Below are 22,418 nucleotides of genomic sequence, written 5' to 3' on the forward strand. Positions count from 1 at the left end.
GTGCTTTTCTGTTTTGACGGGGACTAGCCCCTGCCAGGACACAGTGAACAGCGCTTGTTGAACTGGCAGATACTCAGCATGTGTGTACCAGCCTTAAAGGGGTTGTAAAGCTTTGTTTTTTTATTTTGTAACTAGGTTCCTTTAAGCTAGTGCATTGTTGGTTCACTTACCTTTTCCTTCGATTTCCCTTCTAAATGTTTTTTTTTTTCTTTGTCTGAATTCCTCACTTCCTGTTTCTCCTCAGTAAACTTCACACCATCATCCGAGCGGTGTTTAGTCAGCCAGAACAGCTCACTGAGGAGGAACAGGAAGTGAGAAATTCAGACAAAGGAAACAAAGAAAAAAAAACATTTAGAAGGGAAATGGAAGGAAAAAGTAAGTGAACCAACAATGTACTAGCTTAAAGGAACCTATTTAGTAAATAAAAAACAAACTTTCACAAACCCTTTAAGTCTTGACGGCCGGTTGGGTAATGTTAGGGATGGGGGGAGGGGTTAAATGCTAAGAGCTCGTTTAAAGTGTTAGGTAGGATGTTCAGCTAGGGCAGGGTTCCGTCTTAAGGAATTATTTATTATGAAGAAAATGTTGTTATTAAATTAAATTAAACAATGGGCAGCTACATTATGAACACTAGTTCCTTGGCTCCAATAGCCTTGTACCAAAAAAAACAGCCAGCACCAGGCTCCCGTTACTGAGAACAAATGTAATGCAGCCAAACGCCTTGCCATTTGCAAAACCAGTGCTATGGCATTGATGTACATAACCCTATTAGCAGTGCATGCAAAAGTAACTATATACCGTTTAGGTGGCTTGGTGCAACAGCTTTGCAATTATTGTCTATAAAATGTAAATATTTTTTTATGTATTGCTATTTGCTGCCAATAATGATTTGTATGGCTTACAAGGAGAAATATATATATATTGCATATCTTATATAACTATATAAAACTCAGTGATTCCAGTCTTCAGAAACACGTGTGCAAAAATGATTCTGGTGGTTACCAACCTTTGACGTGAAGGTTATGAAAACATGTCCATGAAGAATGCTGGAGCGGAATATGAAAATCAGCTTCACTTGTGCTCCAGGCAGGTGGCACGTTTTTGAATGTAAAAGTGTGTAATTGGTCGGTTTGGGCTATGACTTCCATTCATTCCGCTTTTCTTTGTTCCGTTTTTCATCAATCGGCCTATTATTTCTATCTATCTATCTATCTATCTATCTATCTATCTAGCTATCTAGCTATCTTTACTTTAGACTTTTATTGTTGTGTTGTACTTGAATTGTTTTGCATAGCGCTATACAAAATGATATACTTTTGAATGACATTTGCAGTTTAATAACGATTTCTTCTAAATTTGGATCTAAGGCCGGTTTGGTAAATGTATGTATAGCCAAAAGTTTTTTTTGGTTTTGAATAAAATAGGGAAAACCCCTAAAAGATTATTTTTGTTGTCTGCATCCTTCTGGGGAGATTTCACTTTGATTTCTGTACTGGAGACCAGGGCCGGGACAAGGGGTGGGCGGCTGCCCCTGGCGCAATAGTTTATTGCAGGGGTAGGGGGCACCCTAACCCTAAGGGACGGGGGGGGGCGCACTTTGGCATCTTTGCCCTGGGTGCTGGATGACCCTGTCCCGGCACTGCTGGAGACACAACAAGAGCTGTGTCAGAATCGGGACCCACAGCCTCTGCTCTTCTTGCTGAGCCACCTGCGATGCTGGACAGCTCCCTTTCTGATCCTTTGGACTTTGATGCCTTGTCTCTTGTTTCTGGCGAACCTTGAAATCTTAACTCCTCTCATGAACGTCCTATTTAAAGAGGGAGTCCACTGGAAAAAAAATAAAAATTAAAAGCCAGCAGCTATAAATACTGCAGCTGCTGACTTTTAATAAATGGACACTCACCTGTCCCGGGGTCCAGCGGTGTCGGCAGTCGAGGCCGATCGATCGCTCAGCTCTCGGCTGCTGCCGCCGCCATTCTAAGTGAGGGAATCAGGAAGTGAAGCGTTGCGGCTTCACTTCCCGGTTCCCTACTGCGCATTCGCGAGTCGCGCAGCGCAATAGGAATGGTCCGCGCTGTCTCTGGGACCCATGTGTGTAACAGCAGACAGCGCGCCGGCACAGGAAGAAACATAGACTCCCGTGGGAGTCTATGCCCGGAAGTGGGTGCAAATACCTGTCTTAGACAGGTATCTGCACCCCCTCCCCCCTGAAAGGTGCCAACTGTGACACCGGAGGGGGGGAGGGTTTCCGATGAGCGGAAGTTCCACTTTAGGGTGGAACCCCGCTTTAAGCCATGTCTCTGCACTTCCTGTTTGCCAGATTGTCTTGCTCTCTCCAGCCGGTATCTTGCCCCCTTGCGTACTTGCAGCTGTCCTTATCTCCACTACCACTTGTTACTGACCTTTGGCTTGTTTCCTGACTTCGCTTCTGCTTGATTCCTACCTGCTATATCTGCTACTGGACCCTGGCTTGCTTACCGCCTGGTGGGTTGACCTCCTGAAAACCGCAAACTGGTACTGGACAGCAAAGCACATATTAACTATCAGGAGCACTAGTGAACACTGGTTAGTGCTTAGACCTCGCACCTTGGGTGAGCTTGCATCATCTGCCAGGGTGACCTGCTTGTTTTGTTATCCTTATGGTCCGTGGGAGCCTTTCAACTGCTATAACTAATGGTCCCCGAACCAGACCCCTGACTGTGTCAGAGGAAATCTTCCCAAAGTGAAGGAAAATTCCCATGCTGTCAGGCTCTCATTAAGTTTTACAGGCTGCTGGTAGTGGAGCTGGATGTCACATCTGCATGGGGCCTAAGGCCGCGTACACACGGGCGGACTGTTCGCCCAACCTTGTCCGCTGAACAGTGTTTGGGCGGACAGTCCGCTCGTGTGTGGGCTTTCAGCGGACAGATTCAGCGGACAGTTGGACGGACAAAGTCTTTCGGAAATTCCGAAAAACTGTCCGCTGAAACTGTGTTTGAGCGAACAGTCCGCCCGTGTGTGGGCCTGTCCGCTGTACTTTCGAAATGAGCGGACTGTTCCCGCTCGGAAAGTCCGCCCATTTCGAGCGCGTGTACAGGTAGGCGGGGCCCGCGAAGGAGACGCCGCGGGCTCCGCCGCCTGGAATGGGCTTAAAGGGGAACCCCAACGCCGAAAAAAATCGGCGTGGGGCTTCCCCCAAAGTCCACACCAGACCCTTGTCCGAGCACGCTACCCGGCCGGCCAGGAAAGGGGGGCGAGCGAGCGCGCCCCCCCTCCTGAGCCGTACCAGGCCGCGTGCCCTCAACATGGGGGGGTGCCTTGGGGAAGGGGGGGCCGCGCGGCCCCCCCACCCCAAAGCACCTTGTCCCCATGTTGATGAGGACAAGGGCCTCTTCCCGACAACCCTGGCCGTTGGTTGTCGGGGTCTGCGGGCGGGGGGCTTATCGGAATCCGGGAGCCCCCTTTAAGAAGGGGGCCCCCGGATACCGGCCCCCCACCCTATGTGAATGAGTATGGGGTACAATGTACCCCTACCCATTCACCTGTGAAATAAAGTACAAAAAAAAAACACAACACAGGGGAAAAAATATTTTATTGCACAGCTCCGGGGGTCTTCCGTCTTCGGGGGTCTTCTCGCCGGACTCCTCCGCTATGTGTGTGTAGCTGTTTTACTAGCGGAGGAGTCCGGCTTTCTTCCTCCCCGCCGCCGGCCTCTTCTCCCGACTTCGGGGGTCTTGTCCCCCTCTTCGGTTCTTCTGCCGGGCCACCGCGCCTTCTTGTAGCTCTTTTACAGGCGGTGGCCCGGTCTTCTGTCGCCGCTGTCGTCGTCGCCGCCGCCGCCTTCCGTTCTTGTTCTTCTTCTTGTTCTTCTTCTTGTTCTTCTTCTTGTTCTTCTTCTTCTCCTGGAGATGTTGACTCGACGATCTCTCCGGCCGGAATGCCAGAGCCGCGCTGTGCGGTCACTTATATAGTGACAATGGGGTGGTGTCACATGGTATATGTCACATGGGTTGGTCACATGGTGACCCCGCCCCCTTACGATGTCATAGTCCCCATGTGACATCAACCCATGTGACCAACCCATGTGACATATACCATGTGACACCGCCCCATTGTCACTATATAAGTGGCAGCGGAGCGTGTCCCTGGCATTCCGGCCGGAGAGATCGTCGAGTCAACATCTCCAGGAGAAGAAGAAGAAGAACAAGAAGAAGAACAAGAACGGAAGGCGGCGGCGGCGACGACGACAGCGGCGACAGAAGACCGGGCCACCGCCTGTAAAAGAGCTACAAGAAGGCGCGGTGGCCCGGCAGAAGAACCGAAGAGGGGGACAAGACCCCCGAAGTCGGGAGAAGAGGCCGGCGGCGGGGAGGAAGAAAGCCGGACTCCTCCGCTAGTAAAAGAGCTACACACATAGCGGAGGAGTCCGGCGAGAAGACCCCCGAAGACGGAAGACCCCCGGAGCTGTGCAATAAAATATTTTTTCCCCTGTGTTGTGTTTTTTTTTGTACTTTATTTCACAGGTGAATGGGTAGGGGTACATTGTAACCCATACTCATTCACATAGGGTGGGGGGCCGGTATCCGGGGGCCCCCTTCTTAAAGGGGGCTCCCGGATTCCGATAAGCCCCCCGCCCGCAGACCCCGACAACCAACGGCCAGGGTTGTCGGGAAGAGGCCCTTGTCCTCATCAACATGGGGACAAGGTGCTTTGGGGTGGGGGGGCCGCGCGGCCCCCCCTTCCCCAAGGCACCCCCCCATGTTGAGGGCACGCGGCCTGGTACGGCTCAGGAGGGGGGGCGCGCTCGCTCGCCCCCCTTTCCTGGCCGGCCGGGTAGCGTGCTCGGACAAGGGTCTGGTGTGGACTTTGGGGGAAGCCCCACGCCGATTTTTTTCGGCGTTGGGGTTCCCCTTTAAGCCCATTCCAGGCGGCGGAGCCCGCGACGTCTCCTTCGCGGGCCCCGCCTACCTGTACACGCGCTCGAAATGGGCGGATTTGCCTCCGCCTTACGTGGGCGAGTCCGTTCATTTCAAAAGTTGAGCGAACTGTTTGCCCAACCTTGTTCGTCAAACAGTCCGCTCGTGTGTGGGCAAGTCCGCTCATGCAAATTTTGAGCGGACTGTTTGCCCAAACTGTTTGCCGAACAAGGTTGGGCGAACAGTCCGCGCGTGTGTACGCGGCCTAAGTCATCACCAAACTATTTGTCCTCATTAAAGCCGGCCATAGATGGATTGAATTTCAGCCAGTTTATCAGGGTCCAGCTCAGTGGCGTACCAAGTGGGGAGCGGGCTGCCCTGGGTGCCACACACTGGGGGGGTGTCTGGCCGGCGCTCCCCCTCTGCGACTGAAGCGGTGACAGCGGGGTGGGTTTAGGCAGCGGCGCAATGACAGGGCAGGTTAGAGCAGGGAGAGGCAAGCTGCAGTGGTGTTGCAAGGGTGGAGGGGCAATACCACTGTATCAACAATCCCCTTTTCTCATGGCTGCGGGCTGTATGAGCAGTCCTGGATGTCTCGCACAGCCAAGCAGTGTCAAGCCGCCTCCCCCCCCTCTCTGTTTATGTGTAAACAGGGGGAGGGGACCATTTGTGTATGTGTCCCACTGATCTCAGGTACATTATGGGTCTGTACTGTACAGCATGGGGGGTCTGTACTCAAAGGGGGGAGGTCTGCACTGAAAGAGGGTGTCTGCACTGAATGGGGGGTTGGTCTGTACTAAATAGGGGGGTCTGTACTTAAGGGGGATCTGCACTGAATGGAGGGTCCGCACTGAATGGGTGGGTGGATCTGCACTAAAAGGGGGGGAGTCTGCACTGAAGGTGGGAGTCTGCACTGAATGAGGGGAGGGGGTCTGCACTAAATGGGGGGGTCTGTACTGAAGGGGGGGTCTATGTAACATGCAGGGGAGCTGTAGGGGGCTGTATAATGTAAAGGGGTCCAGAGTTGTAGGGGGCTCTATAATTTAAAGGGGTCCAGAGGTGCAGGGTGCTATGTAATGTAAAGGGGTGCAGGGGGATGTGTAATGTAAAGGGGTCCAGAAGTGCAGGGTACTGTGTAATGTAAATGGATCCAGTGATGCAGGGTGCTGTGTAATGGAAAGGGGTCCAGAGGTACAGGGTGCTCTTTAATGTAAAGGGGTACAGGGGGCTGTGTAGTGTAATTAAAGGGGTCCAGAGATGCAGGGTGCTGTGTAATGTAAAGGGGTCCAGTGCTGCAGTAGGCTGTGTAATGTAAAGGGGTCCAGAAATGCATGGTTTTGTGTAATGTAAAGGGGTCCAGATGTGCAGTTGTGGAGGGGAGGTACACAGTAGTGACAAAGAAATATTGAAGGATGCAGGGGTATGCAGGGGGTACAGTGGGGTGTTTTTACATTTTACCGTGGGGAGGGGGGTGCCAGATATAGGATCTGCCCCAGGTGACAAATGTTCCAGGTACGCCCCTGGTCCGGATGAGATTCCATCCATCTACAGTATGGGCAGGCTGGTTGTACTGAAATCGATGATTCAATCGACTTTAGTACAACCAGCCTGTACAATTTTTAGCATGCGATCACTTCTGGTGGCTATAGCTGCTAGCAGCAATCATTGTGTTCTGCCAGCAGGGAAAGCTCCCTGCCGCGGAACACAATAGCGCAGCGGGCGAGTTTTACACTGAGTGTGTTGATTTGCGGCTCAAGCTATTTTTTTCTTTCTTCCACCCGTGTTGGAAGGAAAGAAAATGATATAAATGATTAAATGACTTCCAAACCCTCCTACTCTCATGGCACATCTAAGATTTCTCGTACTTTCCCTGTCTCAGTGACTGGTCGCTAGGATGGATAGAGGGGTGACACCCCCAGCGGGGACACAGACAACAACAAAAACCTTTCAGAGGGTCTACCCCATTAACACTCTACCCAACATGAAGAAAAAAAAAAAAAAAGGTTGTCCCTTGACATACATTTGAAGATTCCTATATAAAGGGGATCAGGTAAAAGATGGGATGACAATGTATAGCAGCGATGTTGACCAATGTACAGGCGCTTTTGCTGCGCTCTACTAATGCAGCCCTAGAAAATAAAATCTTATTTTGTGTGTAACATCATTTATTTACAACATGTTTTTTTTTTTAAAGAACTTTCAAGCATGTTTTGTTAAATAACAGATGATTGTACCTGTTCTGCTATATTCTGCTACAGCCTTATTCCTGCACTCGAAATCATGCATTACTTCAAGACAACCCTTTCTTATGATGATATTTTGAACTCGTATTGAACAATAGTATTTATTTTTTGCCTGTACAAAAGCTGGATGTAAAGTATTCGACATGACGATTTATATTTAGGAATAAATAATGACCAATAATAACGGCTGTTTTTTGTGTTGATTTTTATTGATCAGTATTGTTAATCGTCGCTTAAAGTGGTTGTAAACCCTTACAAACCACTTTGACCTACAGGTAAGCCTAGATTAAGGCTTACCTGTAGGTCCAAGAAATATCTCCTAAACCTATACGGTTTAGGAGATATTTGCCCGAAGACAGGCACCGCTGTCTACAGCGCATGCGCCGTAGACAGCGGCGCGCAGGCGCACTGAGCGCAGCATTTTCCAACAACGGAGCTGTCGCGCGTGTCGGCTCCCGTGCGCATGCGCGGGAGTGACGTCATTGCGGCTCCGCCGAATGACAGCGGCGGAGCTGCGAAACCCCACCGAAAAGATGGATGCGCCGGACTACAGGGGACAGCGGTGACATCGCTGGCTCCTGTGTCAGGTAAGTGACACATAATGGACTACTATGCGATGTGATGTGATGCATAGTAGTCCATTATGCTTTGCCTTTGCAGGGAATGAAAGAGGAAATAAACCCATCAGGGTTTACTTCCTCTTTAACCCTTTCATGACTAGGCCTATTTTTGCCATTTGGTGTTTACAAGTTAAAATCCATATTTTTTTGCTAGAAAATTACTTGGAACCCCCAAACTATATATATATATATATATATATATATATATATATTAGCAGAGACCCTAGAGAATAAAACGGCGATTGTTGCAATATTTTATGTCACACGGTATTTGCGCAGCAGTGTTTTAAACGCAACTTTTTTGGAAAAGGAACACTTTCATGAATTAAAAAAAAAAAACGAAACAGTAAAATTAGCCCAATTTTTTTTTTGCATAATGTGAAAGATAATGTTACGCCGAGTAAATAGATACCAAAGATGTCACACTTTATAATTGCACGCACTCGTGGAATGACGACAAACTACGGTACCTAAAAATCTCAATAGGCGACACTTTAAAACATTTTTTTACGGTTACCAGGTTAGAGCTACAGAGGAGGTCTAGTGCTAGAATTATTGCTCTCGCTCTGACGATCGCGGCAATACCTCACATGTGTGATTTGAACACCGTTTACATATGCGGGAGTGACTTCCGTATGCGTTTTCTTTGCTGCGTGAGCTTGCGGGGGCGGCGGGCGCTTGAATTTTTTTTTTATTTTCATTTATTTTAAAATTAATAGAAAAAAAATTTTGATCACTTTTATTGCTGTCACAAGGAATGTAAACATCCCTTGTGACAGTAATAGGTGGTGACAGGTACTCTTTATGGAGGGATCGGGGGTCTAAAAGACCTCCCACCCCTCCTTTACACTTCAAAGTATTCAGATCGCCGTTTTTGGTGATTCTGAATACTGTATATATTTTTAAATCCGGCACCATTGGCAGCCGAATAAACGGGAAGTGACTTCATGACGTCGCTTCCGTGTTTACAATTAGGAGACTGAAATTAAGCCGCTTACGGCTTCATTCCAGTCCCTGCCCAGCCGCTGGAGGCATCAGATCGTGCATTGGTGCTCCCGATTGAGCGGGAGCACCGGTAAGAGCGGCGGGAGGGGGGGACGTCCCCTCTCGCTCCTCCAGTATAACAGCCGAGCGGACTTTCCGACGGGAAGTGTTGAGCCCCATACACACTATCAGATTTTCTGCTGATTTTTTTTCCTTCAGATTTACCAAAACCATATAATATGAGGTCAAACCTTAGGAGTTTGAAATGTGTATGCAATCAGGCAAGGCCCTTGTATTACATGGTTTTGGTAAATCTGAAGACAAAAATCAGCAGTTAATCTGATAGTGTGTATGGGGCTTAAGATGTCAGGCTGTTGGCGGTAAGTCCGACCATGTGTACGCTCCATCGAACAATTGTTTTGTCTGACTTTCCGCCAACAAATGTTGGCTGGCAGGCTCTCAAATTCTCCGCCAACAAATGTCTGTTGCGGGACTGTCCGATCGTGTGTACACAAGTCCGTCGACCAAGAGTCCAAAGTACAAACAGGCACGCTCGGAAGCAGAAGTGGTCGGTCTTGTAAACTAGCGTTCGTAATGGAGAATTGACATTCGTGACGCGGCAAATTATGAAATCTCGAAACGCAGCGCACAATTCTCTTCTTCTTTAATGGGATAATAATGAAGCTGCTTTGCTGGTGATACTGATGGGGTTCTTGCAAAAGATTTTCAAAGGTTTTTTTTTTTTCTCTAATTTTTTTCTAGTGATATCAAGAATAATATTATTATTCAATTATTAATCAAGAATAATATTATATGTAATTATAATATTATTATTAATATTATATGTAATTATAATATTATTATTATTATTCAATTATTAATCAAGAATAATATTATTATGCTTTTTTTTTACCACAACACCATTATCCTGTAGTTTTTAAAGGGGAGGGCCAGCTGAATTTTTATTTTATTTTTTAAAGTCGGCAGCTGCAAACACTGTAGCTGCTGACTTTTAATAAGCGCAATTACCAGTCCGGAGTGCCCGCGATGTTGGCCGTCCCTCGGCTCTCGGGTCCCGGCGCCGCTATCCTATCTAAGGAAACAGGCAGCGGAGCCTTGCGGCTTCACTGCCCCGTTTTCTACTGCGCATGCGCGAGTCACGCAGCATTTTGTGAATGGGGCGCGCTGTGTTTTGGGACACACGCAGTTCCCAGAACACAACGTGCCCCATTCCCCAGAAGACTGAAGACCACCGAAGATCACCGCGGAGTAGGAAGTGGCAGATTAGGACCATCTGCCTAGCAACAGGTATTTCTGGTAAGTTTAAAAAAAAAAAAATGATATACAATGCCTTGCGAAAGTATTCGTCCCCCTTGAACTTTTCAACCTTTTGCCACATTTCAGGCTTCAAACATAAAGATATAAAATTTTTATTTTTTGTGAAGAATCACCAACAAGTGGGACACAATTGTGAAGTGGAACGAAATCTATTGGATAATTTAAACTTTTTTAGCAAATAAAAAACTGAAAAGTGGTGCGTGCAAAATTATTCGGCCCCTTTACTTTCAGTGCAGCAAACTCACTCCAGAAGTTCAGCGAGGATCTCTGAATGATCCAATGTTGTCCTAAATGACTGATGGTGATAAATAGAATCCACCTGTGTGTAATCAAGTCTCTGTATAAATGCACCTGCTCTGTGATAGTCTCAGGGTTCTGTTGAAAGCGCAGAGAGCATCATGAAGACCAAGGAACAAGCCAGGCAGGTCCGTAATACTGTTGTGGAGAAGTTTAAAGCCGGATTTGGATACAAAAAGATTTCCCAAGCTTTAACCACTTGCTTACTGGGCACTTAAACCCCCCTCAGTCCCAGACCAATTTTCAGCTTTCAGCGCTGATGCACTTTGAATGACAATTGCGCGGGCATACAACACTGTACCCAAATGAAATTTTTATCATTTTTTCCCCACAAATAGAGCTTTCTTTTGGTGGTATTTAATTACAGCTCGGAGTTTTATTTTTTGCTAAACAAACAAAAAAAGATGCAAAAAAAAAAAAAAATCATGTTTAATAGTTTTTTATAAAATTTTGCAAACGGGTCATTTTTCTCCTTCATTGAAGTGCGCTGATGAGGCGGCACTGATAGGCTGCACTGGTGGGCACTGATGGGCTGCATTGGTGGGCACTGATAGGCTGCATTGGTGGGCACTGATAGGCTGCACTGGTGGGCACTGATAGGCATAGTTAAGGCGGCACCGATGGGCACAGATAAGGCGGCACCGATGGGCACAGATAAGGCGGCACTGATGGGCAAAGATGGGCACAGATAAGGTGGCATGGATGGGTGGCACAGATGGGTGGCACGGATGGGTGGCACGGATGGGCACTGATAGGTACCACTGATAGATGGGACTGATGGGCACTGATAGGTGGCACTGATAGGTGGCTCTGATAGGTGGCACTGCTGGGCACTGATGGACGGCACTGCTGGGCACTGGTAGATGACACTGATGGGCACGGATATGTGGCACTGGGGTGCAGCACCTTTGTTGAGGCAGATTGTGGGCACTGTGGGCACTGCTGGGTGGCACTGCTGGGTGGCACTATGGGCACTGCTGGGTGGCACTGACGGGGGGCACTTACTTTTTTTAATGTGGCACTGGCAGGGGGCAGGTGGGCACTGGCAGGGGACAGGTGGGCACTAGCAGGGCTGGTCATGATCGGGACTGATGTCCCGATCACGGCCGCCAGTGATCGGCTTTTTTTTTTTCTCCTCGCGCTGACAGCGCGAGGAGGAATAATAGCCGATTACCGGCTCCATTGTATCACATGATCAGCTGTCATTGGCTGACAGCTGATCACGTGATAAGGGGTCGGGATCGACCCCTTGCACGGATCGGTGATCAGGCGAGTCTCGTAGACTCGCTGATCACAGAGCGCGCCATGCGCACCCCTCAGGGGGCGAGCAGGGCGTTCGTGCACGGGACTACGTCTATTGACGTCATCCCGCAAAAGGAGATCCGCGCTGTAGCCGTCCTTTGGCTATAGCGCGGATCTCAAGTGGTTAAACATCCCAAGGAGCACTGTGCAAGCGATCATTTTGAAATGGAAGGAGTATCAGACCACTGCAAATCTACCAAGACCTGGCCGTCCCTCTAAACTTTCAGCTCAGACAAGGAGAAGACTGATCAGAGATGCAGCCAAGAGGCCCATGATCACTCTGGATGAACTGCAGAGAACTACAGCTGAGGTGGGAGAGTCTGTCCATAGGACAACAATCAGTCGTACACTGCACAAATCTGCCCTTTATGGAAGAGTGGCAAGAAGAAAGCCATTTCTCAAAGATATCCATAAAAAGTCTCATCTAAAGTTTGCCACAAGCCATCTGGGAGACACACCAAACATGTGGAAGAAGGTGCTCTGGTCAGATGAAACCAAAATCCAACTTTTTGCCCACAATGCAAAACGATATGTTTGGCATAAAAGCAACACAGCTCATCACCCTCAACACACCATCCCCACTGTCAAACATGGTGGTGGCAGCATCATGGTTTGGGCCTGCTTTTCTTCAGCAGGGACAGGGAAGATGGTTAAAATTGAGGGGAAGATGGATGCAGCCAAACACAGGACCATTCTGGATGAAAACCTGTTGGAGTCTGCAAAAGACCTGAAACTGGGACAGAGATTTATCTTCCAACAAGATAATGATCCCAAACATACAGCAAAATCTACAAAGGAATGGTTCACAAATAAACGTATCCAGGTGTTAGAATGGCCAAGTCAAAGTCCAGACCTGAATCCAATCGAGAATCTGTGGAAAGAGCTGAAAACTGCTGTTCACAAACACTCTCCATCCAACCTCACTGAGCTCGAGCTGTTTTGCAAGGAAGAATGGGCAAGAATTTCAGTCTCTCGATGTGCAAAACTGGTAGAGACATACCCCAAGCGACTTGCAGCTGTAATCGCAGCAAAAAGGTGGCTCTACAAAGTATTAACGCAAGGGGGCCGAATAATTTTGCACGCCCCACTTTTCATTTTTTTATTAGTTAAAAAAGTTTCAAAAATCCAATAGATTTCGTTCCACTTCACAATTGTGTCCCACTTGTTGGTGATTCTTCACAAAAAATAAAAATTTTATATCTTTATGTTTGAAGCCTGAAATGTGGCAAAAGGTTGAAAAGTTCAAGGGGGCCGAATACTTTCGCAAGGCACTGTATTTTTTGGAACATTTTAATGTAGTTTTGTATTTTAGGGTGGGCATCCACTTTAAGATCAAAGGTACAACTATGTTGGTGTCCCTTGTTAATTTTACATTGTTTTTTTTTTTTTATGTAACTGCCGACTCCCAAACTGCCATTTTGAAGTTAAACACACAGCCAAGTATTATTCTACACAATTTTTTTTTTGCATTGTGCATTAAAAAAAGAAAACAAATAAAATTAGACATGCTATCTGCCAATAGAACTTAACCAAAAAGTGCATTCTATGCATCCAAAAATATAGAAAATATACCAAATCAAATCATTATTATTCAACCCAAAAAATAATGTCAAAGCAATAACTCCAAGGCCAATAATAAATAACACGTTGCGGAATCGGAGGAGATAACATGTCTGGTTGGCGAACGGCCGTTCAGAAACGAAAAGAAAAGCGCGAAATCAACACTCACCAAACTTCTACTAACACAAAATTAGCAGAAGAAGCCCAAAGGGTGGTGCTAAAGAGCTGAAAAACAATGTAGTACGTCACTACGTTCATGATTGTTGGCCAACATTTGTGTGGTTGTGTGTATGCAAGACAAGTTGGAGCCAACGCCCCTTCGGGCCAAAATTCCCCGGATTTTTTGGCCAACAATCCGATCGTGTGTACGAGGCATACGATTTTTCATTCTAAGATCTCTGTGAATGAAGGACACAACACAAATTCAGATAATGACAGGACACTGCGGAGCAACAAGCCCTGTGATTTTGTAAGTGTTGGGGGGGGGAAGGGGGCAGTTTGAGGTTGACCTAAATATGAGTGTAACAGGAAACAAGATGAAAAAGATGGATTTAGCTTTTGAGAATGTATAGTATTTTTGATACACTTTAAAGATACACTCACCAGACACTTTATTAGGTACACCTGTTCCATCGCTTGGTAACACAAATTGCTAATCAGCCAATCGCATGGTATCAACTCAATCCTTTTAGGCATCTAGATGTGGTAAAGACGACTTGCTAAGGTTCAAACCAATCATCAGAATAGGGAAGAAAAGGAAAGTGGCCTGATTGTTGGGTGCCAGACAGGCTGGTTTGAGTACTTCACACACTGCTGATCTACTGGGATTGTCACACAAAAACATCTCTAGGATTTACAGAGAATGGTCTGAAAAAAGAGAAAATATCCAGTGAGCGGCAGTTGTGTTGGTGGAGGAAAATGCCTGGTTGATGTCAGAGGAGAATGGGCAGGCTGGTCTGAGATGATAGAAAGGCAACAGTAAACCCTTGTACACACGGTCGGACATTCCGACAACCAGATCCGTCTTATTTTGTCTGAAACTTGTGTTGCATACACGCGGTCAGACAAAGTTGTCGGAAAATCCGATCGTTCAGAGCGTGATGACGTAATTTAGTTACGACGGGACTACGTTCAGGCTAGTAGCCAATAGCTTTGGTCTAGGAATTTGATCTGAACATGCGTGGCACTTTGTCCCATCTGAATTCTCTATAAACGATCGGACAAAGTCCGATCGGATCATGTTGTCGGAAATTTTTAAAACTTTGTCGGTCGGATATTCCGACGGAAACAGTCCAATGGAGCCCACACACAGTCGGATTATCCGACAACGCGGTCCGATCGGACATTTTCCGTCAGAATGTCCGACCGTGTGTACAAGGGCTAACATATATAACCACTCGTTACACCTAAGGTAGGCAGAATACTATCTCTGAATGCACAACACATCCGACCTTCAAGCAGAAGGGCTACAGCAGCAGAAGACCACACCGGGTGCCACTCCTGATAGCTAAGAACAGGAAACAAAGCGTACAAATTGCCCAGGCTCACCAAAATTGGAGAATAGAAGATTGGAAAAACGTTGCCTGGTCTCGATTTCAGCTGCAACATTCAGATGGGAGGGTCAGAATTTGGCGAAAACATCATAAAGGCATAGATCCATCCTGCCTTGTATCAATGGTTCAGGCTGGTGTTGGGGGTGTAATGGTGTGGGGGGGATATTTTCTTGGCACACTTTTGGGCCCCTTAGTACCAATTGAGCATCATTTAAACTCCACGGCCTACCTGAGTATTGTTGCTGACCATGTCAATCCCTTTATGACTACAGTGTCCCCATCTTCTGATGGCTCCTTCCAGCAGGATAATGTCCCATGTCACAAAGCTCCAATCAGCTCACAGCTGGACAATGAGGTCCCTGTCCTCCAATGGCCTCCACACTCACCACATCTCATCCAATAGAGCACCTTTGGGATGTGGTGGAATGGAAGATTCCCATCATGGATGTGCAGCCGACAAATCTGCAGCAACTGTGTGATGCTGTCATGTCAATATGGACCAAACTTTCTGAGTAATGTTTCCAACACCTTTTTGAATGTCACAAAGAGTTAAGGCAATTCTAAAAGCAAAAGGGGGTTCAACCCGGTACTAGCAAAGTTTCCCTAATAAAGTGCCAGTGAGTGTATATGTATAAGACAACTTAAAGTGGTTGTAAACTCTTACCTATACCCAGTGGTGTGACTAACCTCTGGTGATACACAGAGATTAAACAAATCCTCCTACATAAGTTGTACCTGTTTATCTGCAGCCACCTCTCCTCTACAGCCTCTGAAAGCACACAGTTTAAACAGCATTCCTGAGCTTCCAGAGGTAGGAGGTTTGGCTCTGATGTTACACACTGTACAGGATAGAGCTAGGAGCTTAGTGTAATCCGAAACCCAAGTGGAGGGAAAGCCCACCCCCCCACCACACACACACACACTCTCATAGGGAAACGTTCACAGCTGAGGCTGTCAATCACCTCCTGTGCAGAGGGGGGACAGGGCCACCCCCGAGATTGTAAGGATTGACATAACATGTTCAAAGTGATTCATGCAGATAGCAGAGGGAAGAGAGAGAGCACAGAACAAACTAGGCATTTTGGAATGAGACAAGTACACACTATAAAGGGATATGCTTTGTTCATTTTTCATGGTTTACAACTAGTGTAAAGCTAAAGTTTTGCTAAAAAAAAAAAAAATTCCAGCAGCTTTAGACACATTGCTTATTGGTAATGAAATATGTCTTACGTTGTCTTCAGTGCCTGTCCTCTTCCTGGCTCCTAGACTCCATTGATGCAATGGTTATTAGCTTCAAACATACATATTTCTCCCCAACACCCCCAGTTCACAAGGTATGCCCACCTCCTGGACCTTACTATTGGCACATTGATTATTGATTTGAATGGACTAATCATTTGCGAGCCGGGAAGGGGGGGTTCTTTACACAGATTTGAAAAGACCATTGCCAGCGCAATGGTACCACATGACCTTCTAGTCCCTGCACATTACATGAACTGAAGTGGTCAGCACAATAGAACTCCATGGGACTGAATACATCGATACAAGTCAAGCACATGGATGAAAGGCAATTATATAATGGTACCAGGGCTGGACTTACCATTGGGCTTGACTGGGCTCAAGCCCATGGGTCTTGCCCAATAAGGGGCCCCGCCGTGATACATAGCCGAGTGTACTCGGCTCCGCTCACAGTCACGCCCAGTCCTGCCCTATGATGGACATAACACAGGGACTGGGCGTGACTGTGAGCTGAGTACACTGGGCTACTCTCGGCTCTGCTCGGGACTGCAAGAGCACCCGAGAGCCGCTGTAACAACATATTCGGCAACCCATCACAGTTTGCTACAGAAGTGACGTTCCGTCGCCGCCACCACACTCGTCCACAGTAAGGATACACTAAGAAGGGGTAAAGCGGACAAGTTGTTACACCCCCCCCCCCCCCAGTTTTGTATTTTAGATGTATTTATAACATGAAAGTTAGTATATAGTGAAATACAGGACTTACAACTCCGTCTGACTACTTAGATGTTGAATTTTAAAAGCAGCAAACTTCTATCAGATTAGCAAACCTGTGAGATGAGCATGGCTGCCGCTGATTTTAAAATGCAAGATCTAAGCAGTCAGAAGGACTTCTGAGTCCTGTATATCACTATATAAACTGACTTTACTGTTATAAATATGTGTGAAATGCAAAACTCCGGTGGGTGTAACAACCCCTTCTTAGTGTATCCTTACTGTGGACGAGTGTGGGGTGTACCAAGATGGCGGCGACAGAACGTCACTTCCGTAGCAAACTGTGATCGGTCATCGAATATGTCGTTACACCTCCGAGAAGATCCGAGTGCCGCTGAGAGATACACTGAACTCTGTATCTTGGCGGCGCCATTTTTAAACTTCAAGACTGCAATGACAAGGCTGCAATGACACTAACAATGCCGCAGATGGATGGGCAGGGCCGCAGATGGATGGGCAAGGCCGCAGATGGATGGGCAAGGCCGTAGATGGATGGGCAAGGCCGCAGATGGATGGGCAAGGCCGCAGATGGATGGGCAAGGCCGCAGATGGATGGGCAAGGCCGCAGATGGATGGGCAAGGCCGCAGATGGATGGGCAAGGCTGCAGATGGATGGGCAAGGCCGCAGATGGATGGACAAGGCTGCAGATAGACACTGATAAGGCTGTGTTGATGGGCATTTAAATGTACGTTTTTTCCATAAACTTCCCTCCTAAACTTGGGGCGCGTGTTATATAATAATATACGATAAATATGGTAATGTATAGAAGGTAGGGCCCGAAAGTGACTCAAACCCAGGGGCCCCCACCACCCTAAGTCCTGCCCTGACCAGTGCTGACCGAGGTGAATAAAATGCTCCGTGTCTCACCGAGGATGTCACAGAGGTCAGTATGATTGACACATTACACTTACCCCCCACAGTCCTTACATTTATACTTCTTGGAGTTCCTCTTTAATGTACAACAGAAGCCTATGGACTAACCCAAGACTGCCTAGGAAGCAACAGACTGAGGCATCATGTTGATTCTAAATAGCTACTGAATAAAAAAAGTGCCAGATAAACATTTTCAGGACTGTCGATTTAATGAAATAATTACATCATAAATTGTGGAGCGAAAACTTGCCGGGTTTATGTTCCGATTAAACTTTATGGATTTTCAAAGAAGCAGCTTTCTAATTTATTTATGTGCAGGATTGTCTCAGCTACTTTGCGTTCTGCATTCAAATGTAATGTGATGTAATGCGATGCAGGAATGGATTCTTTGGTTTGGTGGCTGAAGTTGGAAAAATAAGGCAGCTGAAGAAAACCGACCTTCGATTAGTGGCCACCGGTATGGTACGGCAGGATGTCCACCTCCCAGAACCTTACAGAGAATTACGACAGAAATGGACCTCCCAAGAGGTCCAAACAAGCAGCTCTACTGGATTACAATTATGTACTGTAGTATGAAAGTGTAGTTAGGTGAATTTTTTTGTCCTATGAATAATTAGGAATGGCAACATAGAAAGAGAACCACAAATGCCCCCGCACTTTGAGAGGTTGCTGTGCGGCTGATTGAAAACGTGTGTCTCCACTGGTGCCGCCACCACAAAGGCTCTGCTGCCACTCACAACAGATCAGGGAAACCCAGAGAAACTCTAAAATAAAACCCAGCTCTAAAGAAGAGGGGACATCCCTCGAAACGCGTCAACTCTGAACTTTCATCCTGTGACCCATACCATCAGGGGACCTTGCTGAGTGGAGCGTCTGGTGGATTTTTTTATATATTTTGCTTGACATATGCTTTCCAATTGTGAGTATGATGTACACATTTTAAATATTAAATTGTCTCAAAGGTAATGCGCTAGGTTACAGCACATCATCTCCTCACTGCAGGGGAGCATGATATGCATTTGCACGTACCTTTATTTATATATCAATGCCGCCGGGCGCAGCGATTTATTTAGTAACGCCGCCACTATTTACATATGAATGTTGGTTATGAATGCCGGTTATTTACCTGTAAACACAGGGTCTGCCGGTGAGTCATCTGTACACAACAATAGGCCAGAGCTGGGCAGCATTAGTAGCAGCACTTCACATTGAGATATCGGGACACAGCACAGGACTAAAACTATAAGGGAATTTAAACTGGGATAGTTGGCAAGTATGAGGCAGCTGCTTTGGGCCCCACAACAATGGCATGGCCCAGGGCAGCTGCCCCTTATGCCCTGCCTTAAAGCGGGGTTCCATCCTAAAGTGGAACTTCCGCTCATCGGAACCCTCCCCCCCCCTCCGGTGTCACAGTTGACACCTTTCAGGGGGGAGGGGGGTGCAGATACCTGTCTAAGACAGGTATTTGCACCCACGTCTGGGCATAGACTCCCACGGGAGTCTATGCTGTTTCCTGTCCCGCCACGCTGTCTGCTGGGACACACACGGGTCCCAGAGACAGCGCGGACCATTCCCATTGCACATGCGCAGTAGGGAACCGGGAAGTGAAGCCGCAACGCTTCACTTCCTGATTCCCTCACAGAGAACGGCGGCGGCAGCAGCCGAGAGCCGAACGATCGATCTGCCTCGGCTGCCGACATCGCTGGACCCCGGGACAGGTGAGTGTCCATTTATTAAAAGTCAGCAGCTGCCGTATTTATAGCTGCTGGCTTTTAATATTTTTTTTTGTAGGTGGAATCCCTCTTTAAAGTGGTTGTATAGCCAAATTGGGGACTTTTGCCTACAGGAAAGCCTATACTAAGGCTTACCTGTAGGTAAAAAAAAATATCTCCTAAACATGTACGGTTTAGGAGATATTCCCCTCGCAATGCGTCGCTGACTGCAGCGGCGCATACGCAGAGGTGATTCCCGGCTGGAAGCCCGGCAGACGCCAGACCCTGCCGGAGAGAAATCTCCCGCGCGCACGCGCAGGAGTGACGATATCGTGACTCTGGCCACTCACCACGATACCTGGAAGAAACGCAGAGGGAACATGTCAGCTCCCTCGGCGTGGATCAGGACAGATGTCGGGGCCTCGTTCTAAGGCTAAGTATTTCATAATGAGCTAATATGCGGTGCATACTAGCTCATTATGCCTTTTGCTTTGCAGATGAGCAAAAAAAAATAAAAAATTCAGCGGGTATACAACCGCTTTAAAGACGACCCAGATTGCAGGAAGTGAGACATTTTCCTGGTCTGCGGCTGCAGAGATCGAAAATCGCTGCCCGTGATTAGCGATGTGCAGTGCCGACTTCATGGCGGGCTCTGCACGTGCGGGCTGCGAATGCGCCTGAGCTCATCCTTATTTTCCAATAAAAACAAAAGGTCTCAGCCATGTGTCCAGCAGCATATTAACTGGCAAGACTCGTATCTCTGCAGCAGGGCCATCTTTAAGGCAGGGCAAAAGGGGCAGCTGCCCTGGGTCCTGTCATTGTTGGGGGGCCCAAAACAGCTACCTCATACTTGCCAACTATCCAGGTTTTAATTCCCTTGTCCCTTGAAGTTTTATTCCTGTGCTGTGTCCCAATATCTCAGTGTGAAGTGCTGTTACTAATGCTGCCCGGCTTTGCCCTATTGTTGTGTGCAGATGACTCACCTGCAGACGCTGTGTTTACATGTAAATAACCGGCATTCATATGTAAATCGCGGCGACAATACTAAGTAAATAGCCGCGGCTGGCGGCATTGATATGTAAATAAAGGCAGAATTCCTATGTATATCATGCTCCCCTGCTGTGAGGAGGTGATGTGCTGTAACCTCTAGCAACTAATCAGTGAGCCGTAATGTGTGCTGTAACATCTAGCAACTAGTCAGTAAGCAGTAATGATATGCTGTAACTGCTGGCAACCAATCGCAATTGCTGCCTGATCTGATAAAGAAAACTGATTTTAAGGATAGCTGATATTTTCTGTATGTCTCGAAATAGGTGGAGAGGGAAATTGCATGGGGGGGGGGGTGGCCCCAAGAAAAATTTTGCCCAGGGTCCAATCTATATTAAAGACGGCCCAAATAACAAAATGAAGAGACGTTGGAAGTATTAAAGCCAAAGCATCATCATGTTACTCCAGAAAGTCGAGTTTTTGGAAGGTGAATGATGGCAGCCTCCATATTATTACCAGGACTATTTTATTTAAATTTTTTTTTTTTTTTAATTTGAAGCTTTATTGTCAAAAAAAACAAACAATTAAAGTGTAAGTATAATGTATTTTAATTAAGCGATTTTAAGGTATTTTCTGCAATGTTAAAAATAATTTCTGATGCAACATTTACATCATCATACATGCACTGCATACCCATATTATCATGTTAAATATAGATTTATAGATTAGCCTCTACATTGACTCTGCCCAATGGTGGCCATGCACAGCAATGCTTTATATACAATCGCATTGTCAATCGATTTTCTGACCAGGAGAAAAATATCAGAAAATCGAAAGATCGTTTGATGCACAATACCCTTAACAGAGTCTGTCTAGTTTCCTGTGATCTGATTCTCCTTCCAGATTGATCATTTTGAGTCGGTTGATCAATATTCTCCAAATCGATTGATGACACAGTGGGGCGGGGTTACTAAAAACGGTGCACACAGAATCTGGTGCAGCTGTGCATAGTAACCAATCAGCTTCTAACTTCAACTTGTTCTATTAAAGGAGTTGTAAAGGCAGAAGGTTTTTTTTTATCATTCTATGCATTAAAATAAAAAAAACCTTTTGTGTGTAGCAGCCACCCCACCACCCCCTAATACTTACCTGAGCCCCATCTCTCTCAAGCGATGTCCACGAATGTCTTAGCCCAGGGGTTGACAAATTTGCTTGGAATCTAGGAGCCAGCTAAAAAAGTTAGGAGCCAGGTCCGTGACGGCGATCTGGACCTGTCCCTGGCCTGACATGGAGACGAGTGAGGGGAAGATAGCCCCCAGCCCCCCACCTGTCTCCAAGTCCATTGCCCATAGCTCTTAGAGGGACATTTTTAAATTGCATTTTAGTGTAAATATGAGATGTGAGGTCTCTCTGACCCCAGATCTCATATATAAAAGAGGACCTGTCATGCTTTTTTCTATTACAAGGGATTTTTACATTCCTTGTAATAGGAATAAAAGTGACACACTTTTTTTTTTAAAAGAACAGTGAAAAAAATAAAAATAAAAGTTAAAATAAGAAAAAAAAATTGTTTTAAATGCGCCCTGTCTTGCCAAGCTTGCGTGCAGAAGCGAACGCATATATGAAAGCGGTGTTCAAACCACACATGTGAGGTATCGCTGCGATCGGTAGAGCGAGAGCAATAATTCTAGCCCCAGACCTCCTCTGTAACTCAAAACGTGCAACCTTAAGAATTTTTTAAACGTCGCCTATGGAGATTTTAAAGGGTAAAAGTTTGTCGCCATTCCATGAGCGGGCGCAATTTTGAAGCGTGACATGTTGGGTATCGATTTACTCGGCGTAACATTATCTTTCACAATATAAAAAAAAAAAAATTGGGCTAACTTTACTGTTGTCTTTTATTTTTTTATTAAATAAAAAATTTTTCCCCAAAAAAAGTGCGCTTGTAAGTCCGCTGTGCAAATATGGTGTGACAGACAGTATTGCAACGACCACCATTTTACTCTCTAGGGTGTTAGAATAAATAATAAAAAAAAAATA

The 22,418-nt window shown here is 46.6% G+C and overlaps 1 protein-coding gene across 2 annotated transcripts in view; it reads left to right on the forward strand.

Annotated features, from left to right (window-relative positions):
* Positions 1-22,418, forward strand: part of TMEM179 (transmembrane protein 179) — a 64,555-nt gene that overhangs the window by 36,377 nt on the left and 5,760 nt on the right. Inside the window, exon 5 of one of the 2 annotated variants that reach the window (XR_013269959.1) lies at positions 954-1,442. The exons of the other annotated variant lie outside the window; for it this stretch is intronic. The gene's annotated coding sequence lies outside the window, so the exon portion shown is untranslated. Of the gene's footprint in view, positions 1-953; positions 1,443-22,418 lie in introns of those variants that run through there. 2 annotated transcript variants of the gene reach the window in all.

Source organism: Lithobates pipiens, unplaced genomic scaffold, assembly GCF_037356315.1.
Source record: "Lithobates pipiens isolate NorthernLeopardFrog02 unplaced genomic scaffold, aLitPip1_a1.2 Scaffold_37, whole genome shotgun sequence".
Classification (NCBI taxonomy): domain Eukaryota; kingdom Metazoa; phylum Chordata; class Amphibia; order Anura; family Ranidae; genus Lithobates; species Lithobates pipiens.